At 41.2% G+C, this 17,166-nt stretch overlaps 2 long non-coding RNA genes across 4 annotated transcripts in view; one reads left to right on the top strand and one right to left on the bottom strand.

The window, feature by feature from the left end:
• Nucleotides 1-4,837: 4,837 nt before the first annotated feature.
• Nucleotides 4,838-6,491, bottom strand: LOC144284330 (uncharacterized). Of its 3 annotated transcripts, none has more exons than XR_013352678.1 (2): nucleotides 5,698-6,491; nucleotides 4,838-5,557 (listed from the first exon to the last, which is right to left on the bottom strand). It is a non-coding gene; the product is annotated as an uncharacterized LOC144284330 (long non-coding RNA). The 3 variants fall into 3 exon arrangements; XR_013352680.1 differs by having other exon boundaries at nucleotides 5,734-6,491; XR_013352679.1 differs by having other exon boundaries at nucleotides 5,764-6,491.
• Nucleotides 6,492-6,937: 446 nt separating this feature from the next.
• Nucleotides 6,938-17,166, top strand: part of LOC144284329 (uncharacterized) — a 48,731-nt gene continuing 38,502 nt past the window's right edge. The window contains exon 1 of the long non-coding RNA XR_013352677.1: nucleotides 6,938-7,149. This is a non-coding gene — a long non-coding RNA (uncharacterized LOC144284329). The remainder of the gene's footprint in view (nucleotides 7,150-17,166) is intronic.

Genomic DNA, 17,166 nt, shown 5'->3' with positions numbered 1-17,166 from the left:
ACTCGGCATGTTCCTAAGATTTACCCATAGCATGTCAGTAGTTTGTTGGGGCTGGATATTATTTCGCTTTATGCATAGGCCATAATTTGTCTATCCATTCACCTGTTGATGAACATTTGAGTTGTTCTCAGTGTAGAGTTGTTGTGGACAGATCTGCTGGTCTTTCTGTATATAGATCTCTGTGGAGACATGTATTTTCCTATCTTCTGGATAAATAACCTAAGAGTAGAATTGTTGGATTGGATGAGACTTAAAAGAAACTGCCAAGCTGTTTTCCAGAATGGTTGTGATATTTTGCATTCCTACCAGCAGTGTATGAGAATCCATAGCTTTGCGGCCTCTCCAACACTTGTTATTGCCAGTCTTTCCAATTTTAGCCACTTTAATGGTTGTGTAGAGTCATTACTCATTGTGTTTTTAATTTGCATTTTCCTAATGATTTAGGAAGCTGAAGTCTTTTCACAAGTTTATTGGCCATTCAGCTGTCTTCTTTTGTGAATCTGGTTACTCTTTTGCCCATTTTTAATTGAATTGTCTATCTTCTTATTGAGGTATAAGACTTCTTTATGTACTTTTTTTTCATAGTTTTTGTGACCCTTCATTTACTCATTTTATTTTTTTATCTTTTAAGTATTTTTTTAAAATTTTTATTTATTTATGATAGTCACAGAGAGAGAGAGAGAGGCAGAGACACAGGCAGAGGGAGAAGCAGGCTCCATGCACCGGGAGCCTGACGTGGGATTCGATCCCGGGTCTCCAGGATCGCGCCCTGGGCCAAAGACAGGCGCTAAACCACTGCGCCACCCAGGGATCCCCTTCTTTATGTATTTTTAATATAAGTCCTTTTGCAAACATTTATGTTTGCGGCTTGCTTTTTCTTTTTCTTTTTAAGATTTATTTAAGAGTGAGAGAGTGTGTGAGCAGGGGGGAGGACGGAGGGAAAGAATCTCAAACAGACTCCCCACTGAGTGGGGAGCCTATCATGGGCTTGATCCCCTAACCCTGAGATGGTGACCTGAGCCGAAATCAAGAATCGGACACTTAGCCAACTGAGCCACCCAGGCACCCCTGCTTTTTCATTTCTTAATGATACCTTTTGAAAAGTAGAAGTTTTAATTTTCATGAAACTGAGAAGAACACATTTTAAATTGTGTTGTGAACCCCAACTATTTTTATGGCTATTTTGCTGCCATCCCAACATTCTACATATGCTATCCAACTGGCAACTGATGAGTTTTGAGAATGTGTCCACTTTCAAAGCCTTTTTCTAAAATGAAGTAAGTGGTATTACTAGTAATTTTACACAGTATCTCAAATGTCATCATCCACAAAGTCCTTCTTTGGTGGGAGGGGTGGATATTTTCTGAGAATCAGGTATTAATTCTATCTTCTATTTTGTTTTTTCTTGACATAGCAGACATGTAGAGACTAGTTAAGAAACTTAACGGTACTACTACTGGTACTTTCTTTTGGCTGCTACATTCAGACCCTGGGCTAAAGATAACTAATCCTCACTGTGACTGTGAAGCAGATATTTTTGTCCTCATTACTTAGATATTCAGATGAAGAAAGTGAGGTTCAGAGAAATTAAATATCTTGACCAAGATGACATAGCTAGTAAGCAGCTGAGGTGGGCTTCCAAGTTAACTCTAAAATTCATGCTCTTCATTAATTCTCTGTACATGTTCTGGATTCATCAATTTTAGATATATTGAATATAGATTTTGGCAGGTTGTGGAGAGAGCAGGGGCTAGGGGAAGGGCATGGGGGAAAGAGACTAGGTCTGGGGCTTATTTTGGCAGTGGCTGTTCACACTTCCCTTTCCTAATCCCTTATACAGAGTAACTTATAGAGGGTCTAGGGTAATCAAGCCAAATTGGACCAACCTAAATACAAATCAGATAATCTAGCAATTAGCAGACCATTTGGTTTACCGAATGGCTCTGCCAGCATTTTATAAGATCCTCCTTTTGCTAAAAAATGTTAGAGTGACTTCCTCAAATCTCAATGATGCAAAGCCTTGATCTATAATTTTATATTTAACCAATACTTTTGTTGTTATGTCAGATCTCGTCATTAAAGCCATCTGTTATGTTTCAACTTGGCAGGCGTGAAGTGCCTTTAGTTAAGTTAAGCTGTAAGCTTGGGACATTGGCAGTCTCACATTACTAGTTACATATTCTAAGGTCTTTCCTTCTACTCGGTGGCCTGAATCTCTGTCCTTTGTACAGCAAAGAAGAAATGCCCAGTGAGATCATTATATTATATCACTTTAATCAGCAATATGGGGATCCCTGGGTGGCGCAGCGGTTTGGCGCCTGCCTTTGGCTCAGGGCGCGATCCTGGAGACCCGGGATCGAGTCCCACGTCAGGCTCCCTGCATGGAGCCTGCTTCTCCCTCTGCCTGTGTCTCTGCCTCTCTCTCTCTCTCTCTCTCTGTGACTATCGTAAATAAATAATTAAAAAAAAAACAGCAATATGATGTCCACCATTGTATAATTCTACTGAATTCTGAGTCTTCAGACTTTTTTTTCATTTCAGTTATGTGTTGTATTTGAAAATCCAAGTGATGTTGAATATTCAGACTGACATGAGTTATGAGATTGTATACAATCTATTTGAAGTTATGCACTAATTAATAAAAAGAGAAATTTGCGTTTTTTTCTCCTTCTCCTTCTTCAGGAACCAAGGGCCAAAACAGTAACTTAATTTTGGAATTCACTGGTATGGTATTAAAATGCATTTGGGAAGGAAGAACTAAACTGGAGAGGAAGAGACAGTAATATGTGCTTAGAGATGGGCCATTTTCAACCAAGGAAAAAAAACTTCTATACATAGGCCAAGGTTCTTTTTATAATTGAAAAATATATCTTCACAACCATTAAAATAGAATTTCTCATGCTTTTCTTTTGCCATAAACTATGACAGGAGATGAGATCGGCAATTTTCTGAAATTTTGACCTACTTAAGCTCCTAAAATATTTCTTAGCTTTAAACTCGAAAATATCTAAAACACCTTTCTCTTGAGGAGTTCAGTGACATGGTCAAATTTGTTTTGGTCAACCCATAATCTAATTATTAGAAGATAATGGGCATTTGGCATCAAAGTTCCATGAATAGAAAAGTTGGAAGATTCAAATATATGGAAATAAAGACATTGGTCAGAGTCAATCAAACACTGAGTTGGTTTAGGGATTTCATTTGGTTTCCTTACCAAGTTATGTATGGCTTGGAAGAAAGTAATTTTCTAAGTACTTAAAATAAGACAGGAATTAATTAAGTCTCCCTTTGGATTTTTCTGCTTATTTGAATGTTGCCGCTTAGAATGAAGGCCTTGATAATCATAAAAAACATTCCAGAGAATGTTTCAGGTACAAAAGAAATTTGAGCAACTTAAAAAAAAAAAATTAGGATTTAAAAAAAATGACAACAGTCCTGTCTTTCTTCCTCTCTGAACCCACCCCACCCCCTCAAACAAACAAACAAACAAACAAACAAACAAACAAAAAACAACTCTGCCATAAGAAGGTCTCATTGGAGACAAGTATACATATATTGTAAGTGCTCCATAAATTAGAATTAATTCATGGGAAGGAATAGGTAGGTGACGGAGAAAAACAGAAAAGGAGGAAAGGGAAGAAAAGGGAAGTCAATTGTAATATATGTATCAAAAAAAGGAGCGGAGACATGTAAAATAGTAAACTTTTTTTTTCTTGTGAGGATGCAGACAGGTCCTCATTTTTTGGGGGGGCTGCGGAATCTGACTTTCAAAGCTTTTATAAATTTTCATTTTTATAGTATTCCATTAGTTAAGTGGACAGTTAATATTCTTGGTATTTGGTAATTAAGATCAGAAAGAGGTAAAATATAGTAACTCTCCACAGCCTCGGAGCCTGCAGCTGAAGCAGTAAGAGAACCTATGTCCTAAGACTTTGTCCATGCTCTGCTCCCTGCCTGTGGCACTCTGCCTAGGGGATGGAGAAGGCCATCCCACCCTATAGGGGTTAGCTGGGCCAACTGAGCAGGGGCCATGACAAAGAATAGCTTAGGCATCACTCCACGTCAGGCATAGAAAGAGAACAACTAATGGGTAAGAAGAGTCAAGTGATATTGATCGGTGGCTCCCCAGGGTTGAATTCAGAACATGTTCTGCTGTCTCCTGGGTGCCAAGATTTGACAGAAAGGGCAAAGGACAGCTCGAACAATGTGGGGTGGGCGGGTGAAATCTCCATTCATTGTTGTTCACGTGGGAATGGAGTGCTCAGAATGAGCGAGATCTTGACAAGGCTCCCTGCCAGTAGCAGCCTCTCCTCTTGTTTCTTATCAGAAATGTAATACTCCCTGCCTCTTTCTCTTCACCGCTGGGGTTGGAAAGAGGGTGAGGAGCTCACACTTGTACCAGAGAAGAGAGATTTTGTGTAAGAGGACCTTTGTCCTTTATGGGGGGGAAAATAAAGAGTATGAAAAGAGAAGATTCAAAAGGAAAGGACAAGACTTAAAAGTCAGAAAAACATTTTGGAAAATAGGCTAAATGAAAAAGGAGTAAAGTGGCCCTGGGTCACTAGAAAACACCAAATTGGTAGTGGTAGAGAGGCAATGAAAAGGAAAAAAAAAAAAAAAGATAGTTCAAGAGTTCAAGAAGCAAAACTGTAAAGAGAAATTGGACAAAACCAATATATACATTAGTAAGGGTTGGTTATGTGAATGATGGTACATCCACACGATGGACTACCAGATAGCTTTTCTTTTTTCATATAGCTTTTTAAAAAGAATTAAGTACACAAATATTAGCACAGCTTATCTAAGATCAACTTAGTGAAAAAGTAAAATGACAGAATAACTTTTCAAATGTCCCTTTATTGTAAAATAATAATACATGTTAGTGTATGCATATATGAAAAAAATCTAAAGGATGAAGCATCAAGCATCCAAAGGTAGTTATTTTGGGGGGATGGAGGGAGCAGTCATTGTGGAAGGAGGTTATGATTTATATTACACATTTTTATGTTATTCAACACTTTTTTTTTTTTGGTAAAACTCATATAATTTCCATTGTGTTTTAAGGAAAAAGAGTCAATAACAAGGATGGAAATGAGTTATATTGTCAAGTAGAAACAATAAAGTCGAAAAAAGAAAAATTTATTTCTCTGCATTGAAAGGTAACATTGAAGTGATCGACACAGAACTGTGTCTCTATGTGTACCTGTGTCTGTAGCTCTATCTTTATGAAGTGATTCCCAAAGCAAAAGTCTTAATTTCATTTAAAAATGTTCGTTAGCTTAAAATGACACAAGTTGACACCCTTAACAGGTGATGATTTTGGTCGTAAACGGGTTCTGAATTTTGTACTGTATTTGCTCTGACCTAGAACACTAGACATGATCCACAATAACAACATTCCTTGGCTATCGAAGAAGTATTTTTCCAACGATTAAGTATTTTCTTTTGAGTAACTGGAATCCTTCCCTTCAGCTCTTCTATTTCGTGAATCTCCTGAGGCAACTCCCAATTGCTTTTGATTTACGGACGGTCCTTCCCACCAGAGGATCACAAAGCCCTAACAGGAAGGGGAGAACAAGAAAATTTCACAAATACACTGAAATGCACTTCACCGAATATTTAAAATCAGACTTTCAGAAAAGAGCAGGATTTGGAAGCTAATAGTTTGGAAGTGACAGTTTGCACAGATGGACCTACTTGCCCTCAATTTTGAGCCTAGCGGGATCAGGTTACCTATGACATGCACAGGAATGATCATTTCACCTGGGAGTTAGGAGATTTTTCCACTTATCATGTGGGAAAACCTCCAGTGTGAGATCCGACCAAGAATCTAAATAGTGCAGCGTCAAATCCCAGCCAGTCACATCAAAGAGAGAAGAAAAAGCGTAAACCCTTTGTTGTTGGAGATGACGGAGCTAGGTTCCAATTTGCGTGCTGCGGTCAGGTCCGAGTGTGGTTTCTAGGACTTCGCCCATAATCCACTCTCGCGGGGCTGAGGCTTGGTCTCAAGGCAAGCATCCCTCGGGCCGGTCGGAGAGGCAACGCCGTTAACACGGGGACTGGAAACACGGCCTCGGCACTTCGCGGGGCCGGTCAGTACGCCCGGGGAAGGGAAGTACATCCTCGGGGGCTCCGTCCCCGCGGCGCTGAGCTCGGGCCCAGCAGGGGCGGCCCAGGTCGCGCAGGCCCCGGCCACCAACCAGGAAACGCCTCTTTGGAGGAGAGAGGCCGGCTGTAAACGATCCAAGCTGTCCTGTCGTGTAGGAACAGCTCCACAGGGGACACCAGCGGGCAAGGCCACTTCCCGGAGAGCTCAACGCGGCACCGGCGCCACCTTCCTCCTCGGAAGCCGCCACGCGCCCGCCGCCGGGCCGGCCATGGGGCTTCCCAGCATGCCCCGCTCCGCCCGGACACGCCCCCTCCAGCAAGGACACGCCCCTCCGCCCCGGACACGCCCCCTCCAGCAAGGACACGCCCCTCCGCCCCGGACACGCCCCCACCAGCAAGGACACGCCCCTCCGCCCTGGACACGCCCCCACCAGCAAGGACACGCCCCTCCGCCCTGGACACGCCCCCTCCAGCAAGGACACGCCCCTCCGCCCTGGACACGCCCCCACCAGCAAGGACACGCCCCTCCGCCCTGGACACGCCCCCTCCAGCAAGGACACGCCCCTCCGTCCCAGACACGCCCCCTCCAGCAAGGACACGCCCCTCCGCCCCGGACACGCCCCCTCCAGCAAGGACACGCCCCCCGTCCCGGACACGCCCCCTCCAGCAAGGACACGCCCCTCCAGCCAAGACACGCCCCCTCCAGCCCGGACACGGCCCCCCCTCCGCCCCGGGCACGCACGCCCCTCTCCACCCCAGACACGCCCCCTCCCCACCCCGGACACGCCCCCTCCAGCCTGGGCACACCCCTCTCCACCCCGGACACGCCCCCTCCGCCCCGGGCACACCCCTCTCCACCCCGGGCACGCCCCCCTCCGCCCCGGGCACACCCCTCTCCACCCCGGACACGCCCCCTGCCACACCTACAGCAGGCTCTCCCGGGGGCTGTCGGTTCACCATCTCGGGCTGCTCCAGCGCAGGCTAGCATCCCCTAGCAGGGATAAGGAATGGGCTTGTGTGCAGGAATAAGACTTATTCAAGGTAAGCTCTCTACCTTAATGCTTGCAAAATCTCCCTACCCTCCTCCCACAGGATCTCCTGCGTCCTTCCAAATCTCGAATAACCAATGGCCCTAAGTCTCACCCACCTGGGAATAAGCTGTAGTTCCCCAAAGTCAATCAACCTCACGTTAGACAATTAGAGAGAACACCTGCTCAGCATCAAACCTGCCCTCATGAGTCTTTTGCACAAATCTTCAGCTGTATCCTCTCTGGGCTATTATTCATTGTCTAATTGCTTTGTTTCCCACTAACAAATTTAATCATAGTCTGCAGAAACTTAATTTACTATGCCTGGAGGAACAAAATGCAAAGGGAGTGTGAGGAAGCGAGCCACCCACTTTTTTTTTTTTTCAGTTAACGTTGATGTGAATGCAAACTTTACCCAATTGAGTTGTTAATATTACTAACACCTGACATCAAGAGACTGCCTTAGAATTTATATGTAATAGTTCATATGTTTATTAAGCACCTCAACCCTAGAAATAATCCTGTAGGTTGGTAGGTGAAGTGTGATTATCTTGCTGGTTTTACAGATGAAGAAACCATCTGTGAGAGATTTAAGAGACTTGCTTAAGTTTTATATCTTAAGACTTGTGGCAGAAGTGAGGACTCAAACCCAGGACCTCCCATTTTTTACTCATGCTAAGAATTTCTTAAAACAAACAAACAAACAAAAACACCGCTATTCAAAGCCTTTTGCTTGCATCCGTTTTGGTTAGCATATGGGAATGACTACCCTATAATATCCTTCTCTTTTTAAGGGTAACTAATTAAAATACAAATAAAACAACAAAGATGCCATATATGCACATATATTTACATATGTGTGTGCATGTATCTCTATGTGTGTGTACATATATATGTATATATTTATCTCATATGTGTAAATGTGTACAGATATCTCCACGCGATATGGTCCAAAAGGCAGCTGGGAGTCTGGAGTGACCCTGGACTACTCTCTGGTTCACCAGGGTTACACTGTAAGTCTCCCTTCTTGGATTTGGCTCCACCTGGCCCCTTTGGGACCCTAGAAACCCAAGCCTGTGGATCTCCTAGGGTAATTTCTGCCTGACTTTGGAGCCCAGGATGAAGACAAGACAAGACGTGTTACTCAGGACAGGTCACAGGTTTGTCATCTGCCAAGAGATCTGACAAATGTGATCTGGGTTAGTGGGTTTTCCATCATCTTGGGTTTGATCAGTGTGTTTTTGTTTTTGTTTTTTGGAATTGTTCTTTGTTTTTAACATCTAATGATGTTAGAAATGTACAGTCCTGAAACATTAGCTTCAATTATTTCTCTATTCCGAAATAAAGGCAGAAAACCCTTTTTTTCCGAGCCTGAGAATTTATTTTCTAATAGTACCCAGATGTTTTCTGAGAGAGCATAGTAGTAAAGATTTCTACAATAATGAAGCAAACAGAGGTGATGAAAAATAGTGTTTAGCCTGCACTGTATATCCTTGTCTATATTTTAAAAATAAAGTGGTCTAGTTGGGAAAAAAGCTTAATACAGGATATTAAAGAAAGTCTTAAAACAAGCCCCAAATACTTCTTTAGAGAAAAGAGATCATTCTTAAACACTTTTTGAATGTTTAATATGATTTAATAACACATTAAAATAATCTAAGTATCCAGCTAAACATAGATTGATCAGGAAAATATATGGTCCTATCTCCAGGGATTTGGCTGAAAAATCAGTACTAAAATTCAATGAAACAGACCCAAATTTATTATAGCGGACATAGTATTATCTCTGTTTTGAAACAGTATTTAGTTAATATACATTGTATTTTTTTCTTTCTGAAGAATGCCATTTACGAAGTCCTTAGTGAAGAGCTAAAAAATAATTAATATATAAACACTTCAACTTTAAGCTTTCTCATTGTAGTTTCCTGTTGGAGTAAATAAAAGACCTTCATTACAAGTGAGGCCTTATACCACATCTTTTTTTTTTTTTTCTAATTCTTTTGGATGTTTTGGAACTATTGCCCATTAAAAAAAAAATCTGATTGCTAAATCAGTTAAAATAGAATCCAACTATGGTTTTTCTCTTTGCTGTGTTTTTATTTTTTGTTACTTCTTGCATTCTATATACAAACACTGTGCTTTGATATTTCAAAACCATTAAGTAACAGAAAGGGGGAATTTCCAAAATGAGATTTCTGCTTGCTTTCTATGTAGGAAAATCACATTATTGTTTCTGTATTATACACAGAAAAAAATGTATGGAGCTAAAAGAATAACTGAGATATTGTCTGTTATGGAATTGAAAGTAATAAGCCTGACAGTAGGGAATCCCTGGGTGGCTCAGCGGTTTAGCGCTTGCCTTTGGCCCAGGGTGCGATCCTGGAGTCCCGGGATTGAGTCCCACGTCAGGCTCCCTGCATGGAGCCTGCTTCTCCTTCCTCCTGTGTCTCTGCCTCTCTCTGTCTCTCTCTCTCTATCATAAATAAATAAATAAATAAGTAGATAAGTAAATAAATAAATAAATAAATAAATCTTAAAAAAAAAAAAAAAAACCTGACAGTCCCACGTCAGGCTCCCTGCATGGAGCCTGCCTCTCCCTCCTCCTGTGTCTCTGCCTCTCTCTCTATCATAAATAAATAATAAATAAATAAATAAGTAAATAAATAAGTAAATAAATAAATAAATCTTAAAAAAAAAAAAAAAAAGAAAAGCCTGACAGTCCCACGTCAGGCTCCCTGCATGGAGCCTACTTCTCCCTCCTCCTGTGTCTCTGCCTCTCTCTCTCTCTCTCTCTCTCTCTCATAAATAAATAAATAAATAAATAAATCTTAAAAAAAAAAAAAAGCCTGACAGTAACTTTTTTTTTTGTCCTCAAGGAGAAATATCAGAGATTGGTTTCCATCCTGAGGACCAAATAAAGTTACTGTGTGACTAAAGATTTTTTTTTTTTTAAACAGTAGTTTGGTACTAAAATACTATCTTTGGGCTATATGCCTTAAGACTACCTTCTTTTTAAAATATTTTACTTATTTACTTTAGAGAGAGAGAGTTTGTGGGGACACAGGTGGGGGGAGGGGGGTGCATGGGAGGCGGAGAGGGAGAGGAAGAGGAAATGGGAGATAATCTCCAGCAGACTCCGTGCTGAGCACAGAGCCAGATGCCTGGACTGAGTCTCACAGCAGCTGAAACCAAGAGTCAGATGCTTAATGGACTGAGCCACCCAGGTGCCCCAGGACTACCTTCTAGGTAAAGGAGGTCTTTTGGGTACTTAAGAATGTGAGTTCTCTTGGATAAAGTCCAAGATGAACTGTCCTTATTTCAAGATCCACTTATGGAGCATAGTGTTAAAGGTTGGCTATGGATGTATTGACATTATCATCATCTTATTAAATATTAGCACTTAAGTTTCTCTGGAAGGATCGTGGAGAGACCTTTTTCTGCTAGAGAAAGTGTACAATGTGGGAAAGATGATTGTAGGGAGAGAAATGACAGCCCTATCAAATGGTAAGAATAGCAAAACGGCCAGCTTTAGGGCTCCAGAGTCAGCTAGCCTGGCTCAAGTTCAAGCTCTACCAGATACTAATGATGTAAGGTTTCACTGTACAATGGAGATGATAATAGTATTAAGATGAAAGAAATTCATACATGCACCTTTTTTTTTTTTTTTTAAGATTTTATTTATTATTCATGAGAGACCCAGAGAGAGAGAGAGAGAGAGAGAGAGGCAGAGACACAGGCAGAGGGAGAAGCAGGCTCCATGCAGGGAGCCTGATGTGGGACCTGATCCTGGGACTCCAGGATCACACCCTGGGTTGAAGGCAGGCACTAAACCACTGAGCCACCCAGGGGTCCCCATACATGCAACTTCTGACATGTAGCAATTGGTCAATAAATATTGGCTACTACTGTCTGAGAGTTTAAGCTACTTACCTATTGCCTGTAGGGACAGAATGAGTGATGAAAGGAAAATAGAGACTGTAGGGGTACCTGGCCAGCTTAGTCGGTGGAGCATGTGACTCCTGATCTCAGGGTTGTGAGTTCAAGCTCCACGTTAGGTGTGGGGATTACTTAAAAATAAAATCTTAAAAAACAGGGACTGGATGGTTATGTTTGAAGGTTTCTTCTAGAGTCTAAACCCATGTGGCTCATACCCATTTTCTTTATTATACTACCCAAAATGTAAACCCCTCCACTGTCTAACCCTATGTGCCCTTTCAGTGTTCTCCTATCCTAATGTTTATCTGGGCTTCTTCCTTCTTCCAGACTCTCACTCCTCTCCTTCTGATATCCTCCCACTGTGCCTGGCAGGAGTTCCCATACAGGAGGCATTAACCCTACTATGTTCTTGACTTCTTTGAAACGTTACAATCTAATTTAACCAAGTCTGGTTCTCCACTGAGGACACTGCTTCCCCAGGAGCCCTTTCAGGAGCTCATTGTCCTCACTCTTCAGTGTCATTTCCAGACCATTTCCCTCCTGTCTTCTTCAGGCACCTCAGAGGTCTCACTGATACATCAGAACGATGCGGGTGATTGTGATATTTAATTGATAGTTGTCGGGAATATACAGGGACATTGCATGTAAAATGCTCAGCACAGTGCTACATATTAAATTCTCAGTAAATATTATTTACTCTTATGTCTACCCGACTCTCCCAAAAGCGTGTGTCATCATCTGAAATGACTACGCCTATGAAATCATACTTTCGGCGTCCGACTAGTATCTTCTATCTGTTCTAGTCCATTGGCTTTCCTCCTCTGAGCTAGAGCACAGCTTAGTCTCTGTTCTCCCACATGTTTGACGTTTTCTTGCCAAGATCATAAACTGTCTTGTTTTCTTTCATTCACATCCAGTCACATCTGCAGATTCCCAGACATAGATGAGTCCAACTGTCCATCTTATCTTTACCTGTACCAGGTTACTGGGGAAAATCAGACTGCTGAGTAGATTTGCATCATTATGAATTCACTGTCACCAACCTCAGGTGGGCTCTCAGCTTTCTCTTTCACTCCCTACTGTGTTCTCTTGGTCAACTCGGTATCCCATCTCCACTCTGCATATTTCAAAGCTTTCCCAATGTCTTCAAACACATGCCCTCTCACTTACCTTCCTCCTTGCCCCACTCTTAGTAAAATAGACTTGCATCTTCAAAGTCAAATTAGATAAGGGGGAGCTCCTGATATTTCAAATCCTATAAACCCATTGTTTCCTTATTTCCTCCTGTTTCAGTGAAAGCGGTATTCTTTGTCCTGTCTACCTATGGTCAGTTGGCCGGCCTTCCTTCCTTCCTTCCTTCCTTCCTTCCTTCCTTCCTATTTATTTATTTATGAGAGTGAGAAAGAGGGTATATGCATGTGCACTAGTAGAAGGGGCAGAGCGAGTGGAAGAGAGAATCTGAAAGACTCCATGCTGAGCCTAGAGCCTGATGTGGGGCTCAGTCTCATGACCCTGATCATGACCCTAGTCCAAACCAAGAGTGAGACATCCAATCAGCTGTGCCATCCAAGTGCCCCTTGATCTTTCTTTCATAGGATCTATTAGTAGTTTCCTCTCTTTCTCTGATTTCAACCTCTGCCTTGATATTGCCCCCATCAGTATTTAACAGTGCTCATATTACTAATCTTAAAAAAAAAAAAAGCTTCCTTGAATTCACCTTTTCCTACCTGTTTGCTTTCTTTCTCCTTTTCCCTTCCTATCTAAGGTTCTTGAAAGAGATGTACATTCTGTGTCTCTTCCCTCAAGTTCCACTCACTCTTCAACCCACTACAATAAGGCTGTGGACCCCATCACTCTACTAGAACTGCTCTCACAAGGGTCTTTGGCTTTTTATTTCTAAATGCAGTAGAAATGCACAGTTTGCTTGACCTCTTGGCAGCTTTGAAATGACTGACCGCTGCCTCCTTTTCACAGCCCTCTGTGTTCTTGACTTCCTTTCTGCCATTTTTTTCATGACTTCTTAGGTTATCTTGCTAGCACCTCTTCCTGTTCATTTCTTAAGTAGGGTCTCTGTCCTGTGTCCTCTTCTCAACTCACTGTATGTATTTTCCTTTTTAATCTCATCTGATCCTATAATTTCAGATCACCTTTATATAGCAGTGACTCCCGCATTTATATTTACAGCCAGAGGCTCTCCTGAGCTTCGGACCCATATCTCTAACTGCCTATTGGACACCTCTTGGATGTCTTACAGCCCAAACTCAACATGTTTAAAACTGAACTCATAATCTTCACTTGCACCATCACAACCTATTTCTCTTCCAGGGTTCCTTCATCTCAATTAGCTACCCAAGCCAGAAATCTAGAAATTATCCTTGACTTCTCCCTCACTTTCCACATCCAAGCCAGAAATCTAGAAATTATCCTTGACTTCTCTCTCACTTTCTATATCCAACTAAAAAAATCAAGTCTTGTATCTTTTACTTCCAAATTACCCCCAACCCCAACCCACTGTTTCTCTCATTCATACTTTTATTGTCTTAATCAAACTACCAGCTCTCTAAAGTGAATTATTTCAACAGCCTCCTTCTGAAGGGTCTAAATACTGCTCTCCGTCAAATCCCTCTCACTTCAGAAAGTGTGCATTTAAAAACACAAATTTGGTTGTTACTGTAAGCTTTAAATCCTTTAATAGTATTTTAGTTAGGGTTCAATCAGAGAAACAGACCCATAGATATGTACCAAGAGATTTGTTGCAAGGAATTGGTTTACACTGGTTGAGGCAAGTCTAAATGCCATGAGGGCAGGCTCTCAGGAAGGGCTGGCTGGAATTCTTGGGTATGGGCTGAAGTTGCTGTATATAGGTAGAATTTCTTCTTCAGGGAGTAGTTGGTTCTGCTTTTAAGGGTTTTCAACTGATTGAATCAAGTCCAACCAGACTATCTGGGGTAATCTTAAAGTCAACTGATTATGGACGTTATTTATATTTGCAAAATACCTTCACGGCAATACTTAGTGTTTAATTGAATAACTGGGGACTATTAGCCTACCCAAGCTGACACATCAAAAAGGCCATCACAAATAGTTTTTCACACCTTTCAAATAAAGCCCATACTTAAAGTGGCTGCATGGACAGGAGTCCCGCCTTATCTGTGGTTTTATTTTCCCTGGTTTCAATTACCAGGTGTCAGCCATGGTCCTATGTCAGAAGGTCTGTAGTAGCCTAACACTATGTCCCAGTGCTTACATCCTTCACCTCACTTCCTCTCATCACATAGACATCTTACCTCACAGCATCACAAGAAGTAGAAGGGTGAGAACAGTACAATAAGATATTTTGAGAGCAAAATATCACAGAACTTTTATTACAGCATATTGTTATAATTGTTCTATTTTATTATATTATTGTTAATCTCTCACTATGCCTAATATGTAAGTTGAACTTTATCATAGGGATGTACGTATGGAAAAAACACCATGTATCTAGGGTTCAGTACTGTCTGCCGTTTAAGGCATCCACTGGCGATCTTAGAGTGCATCCCCTGCAGATAAGAGAGGGCTACCGTAATGCCTGTACAACTTGGTGTTCATCTTCCTGTGCTTTAGGGAGTTTGAGGTCCTTTCATTTCTGGAATGTGCTTAAGCTCTACCTATAATGCTCTTTCTCTTTTCTTCTCTACCTAGCTACCTCGCAGGTCATTCTTAGGAGGCCTTTTCTCTCCTTTAGTCTGAGTTAGATCATGTTGTTAAAAGCTCTCTTAAAATCCTATATTTCTTCTATCAAAATATTCTTCACATTTTATTGCAATTGTTTGTTGTCTTCCTTGCTCTATTGGAAGGTATGTCTTATCCCTGTATTCCAAGCATTTAATATACTGCCTAACACATAGTAGGTGGTCCCTAAGTATTTGTTGAATAATCAGAGGATGAATAAATATAGATTTGTTATTTTATTAGAAATCTGGTTAAATTTGAGAGTATAGGATATCCACACTTAATTAGAAGTGTAAAACGTTTTCCAAGGCAAACATGTCTGACTTTAATTTTTCACTGTTGTGGGTCACCAAGCTACCTTCTATTAGAATGGATAATGGAATAGTAGCTTTTAAAGGTTCTTCTTTCTATGAATAAATATCATCTTATAGGAGACATGAGTTATTCATTTATTAAATGTTGAGCACTTTCTGGTCATTGTTATAAGTTCAAGGGATACAGCATGACAGGTAAGGTACCTATTTTCATGTAGTTTACATGAGAAGTGCAGACATAAGGCAGACAATACCTGGCAGTCAATAAAGCAATAAGAATAATTTCCAATGATAAGGAAAATAATAATAAAAATAACATGATAGTAACTAGCTCACTGAAGGGAGAGTGCAGTAAAGTGGTTTGAGAAAGCCTCATTTCATCCATCAATGAAAGGAGGATAGTTTAACTGTTAAGAAAATACACCCCCCCCCCCCAAATACATTTACCATTAAAGAGAGTATTGTGAGGTACTTGGGTGGCTCAGCTGGTTAGGTGTCTGTCTCTGGGGATCCCAGGACCCTGGGATCGTGACCTGCATTAGGCTCCCTGCTCCATGGGGAGTCCACTTCTCCTTCTCCCTCTGCCTGCCACTCCCCCTGCTTGTGCTCTGGTTCTCTTTCTCTCTGTCAGATAAAATCTTTAAAGAGAGTATGTGCATATTATATATATTAACTTTAAAAACTTTCTTCATATCCTTTCTTTTTATGGATAGAGCAACTGAGGCCCTGGGAATTAAATAACTTGCCCAAGGCTACATACAGCTTAGTGGCAGAGCTGGGATTCAAATGTTGGTCCAGTTAATCCTAAACCCATGCTTTCTCCACAATGTCATATTCTTTTTTTCTTTTTTAATTTTTTAAAGATTTTGTTTATTCAGCATAAGCAGGGGAGAGGCAGAGGAGAGGGAGAAGCAGGGTCCCGGCTGAGCAGGGACCCTGATGTGGAGCTCAATCCCAGAACCATGACCCAAGCCAAAGGCAGACGCTTAACCGTCTGAGTCACTCAGGCACCCAATAATGTCATATTCTTCTCAGAAGGCCTCTGGAGAAAAATGGCTACTTGTCACTGTTAGGTTTAAGCAATAAATTCTAGTATTTTTTGAAGATTTTTTAAAAAGATTTATTTATTTTAGAGAGAGAGCATGAACAGGAGAGGGAGAGAGAACATCAAGCAGACTCCTCACTGAGCACAGAGCCCCATGCAGAGCTTGATCTCAAGACCTCAGCCAAAATCAAGAGTTGGATGGTTAACCAACTGCACCACTGAGGACCCCACCACCCCCCTTTTTAAAAAGATTTTATTTATTTACTCATGAGAGACACAGAGAGAGAGAGAGAGAGGCACAGACACAGGCAGAGGGAGAAACGGTCTTCATGCAGGGAGCCTGACATGGGACTTGATCCCAGGTCTCCAGGATCATGCCCTGGGCTGAAGGCAGTGCTAAACTGCTGAGCCACTGGGGCTGCCCCAAGGAGCCCTTTTATTGAGGATTTTTAAAACTGTATTCTATATTGATAATAATACACAATAGACAATATTTTTTCACAATACATGATATTTTTTATGATATTCTCCTGTTTTTCAAGGCACTTTTATTTTCATTCTCTCATAATCCTGTGACTACTACGTAAGATGCAGAGAACTTATAGACCCCTTGAGAATTGAGAAAACTGAAATCTGACAAGTGATTGTACTGTGATTACATAGCTGTATAATGGTAGATATACCAATTCTCTTGACTTTTTGTCTGGCATTTTTTCCAGTATGCCTGGAAAAAACCTGTTTGTTTATTTTTTTAAGTTCTGTGTTTAAGGATTTAAGTGCAAATAAAACCTGAGAATTAGTTTTAACTTCTCAGGAAAACGCCAAAGATTTATTCATTAGTACTGATAACTTCATTACTAGGAAATGAAAAAGAAAAGAGAATAACAGGGAAGAAGAGAAAAAGTGTTAGATGTCTCATTAAATAATTGATTCCATTCCTTTTTTCCTAATTTTATGCAAATGAAAAAAGGACATCCAACTGCAAAGCCTCTGAGGCACTATTCACATTCAAGTACTCTTG

Source organism: Canis aureus, chromosome 15 (genome assembly GCF_053574225.1).
Source record: "Canis aureus isolate CA01 chromosome 15, VMU_Caureus_v.1.0, whole genome shotgun sequence".
Taxonomy (NCBI): Eukaryota; Metazoa; Chordata; class Mammalia; order Carnivora; family Canidae; genus Canis; species Canis aureus.
Note: the sequence above shows the minus strand (reverse complement) of the source record. Positions and strands in the feature narration are given on the sequence as shown.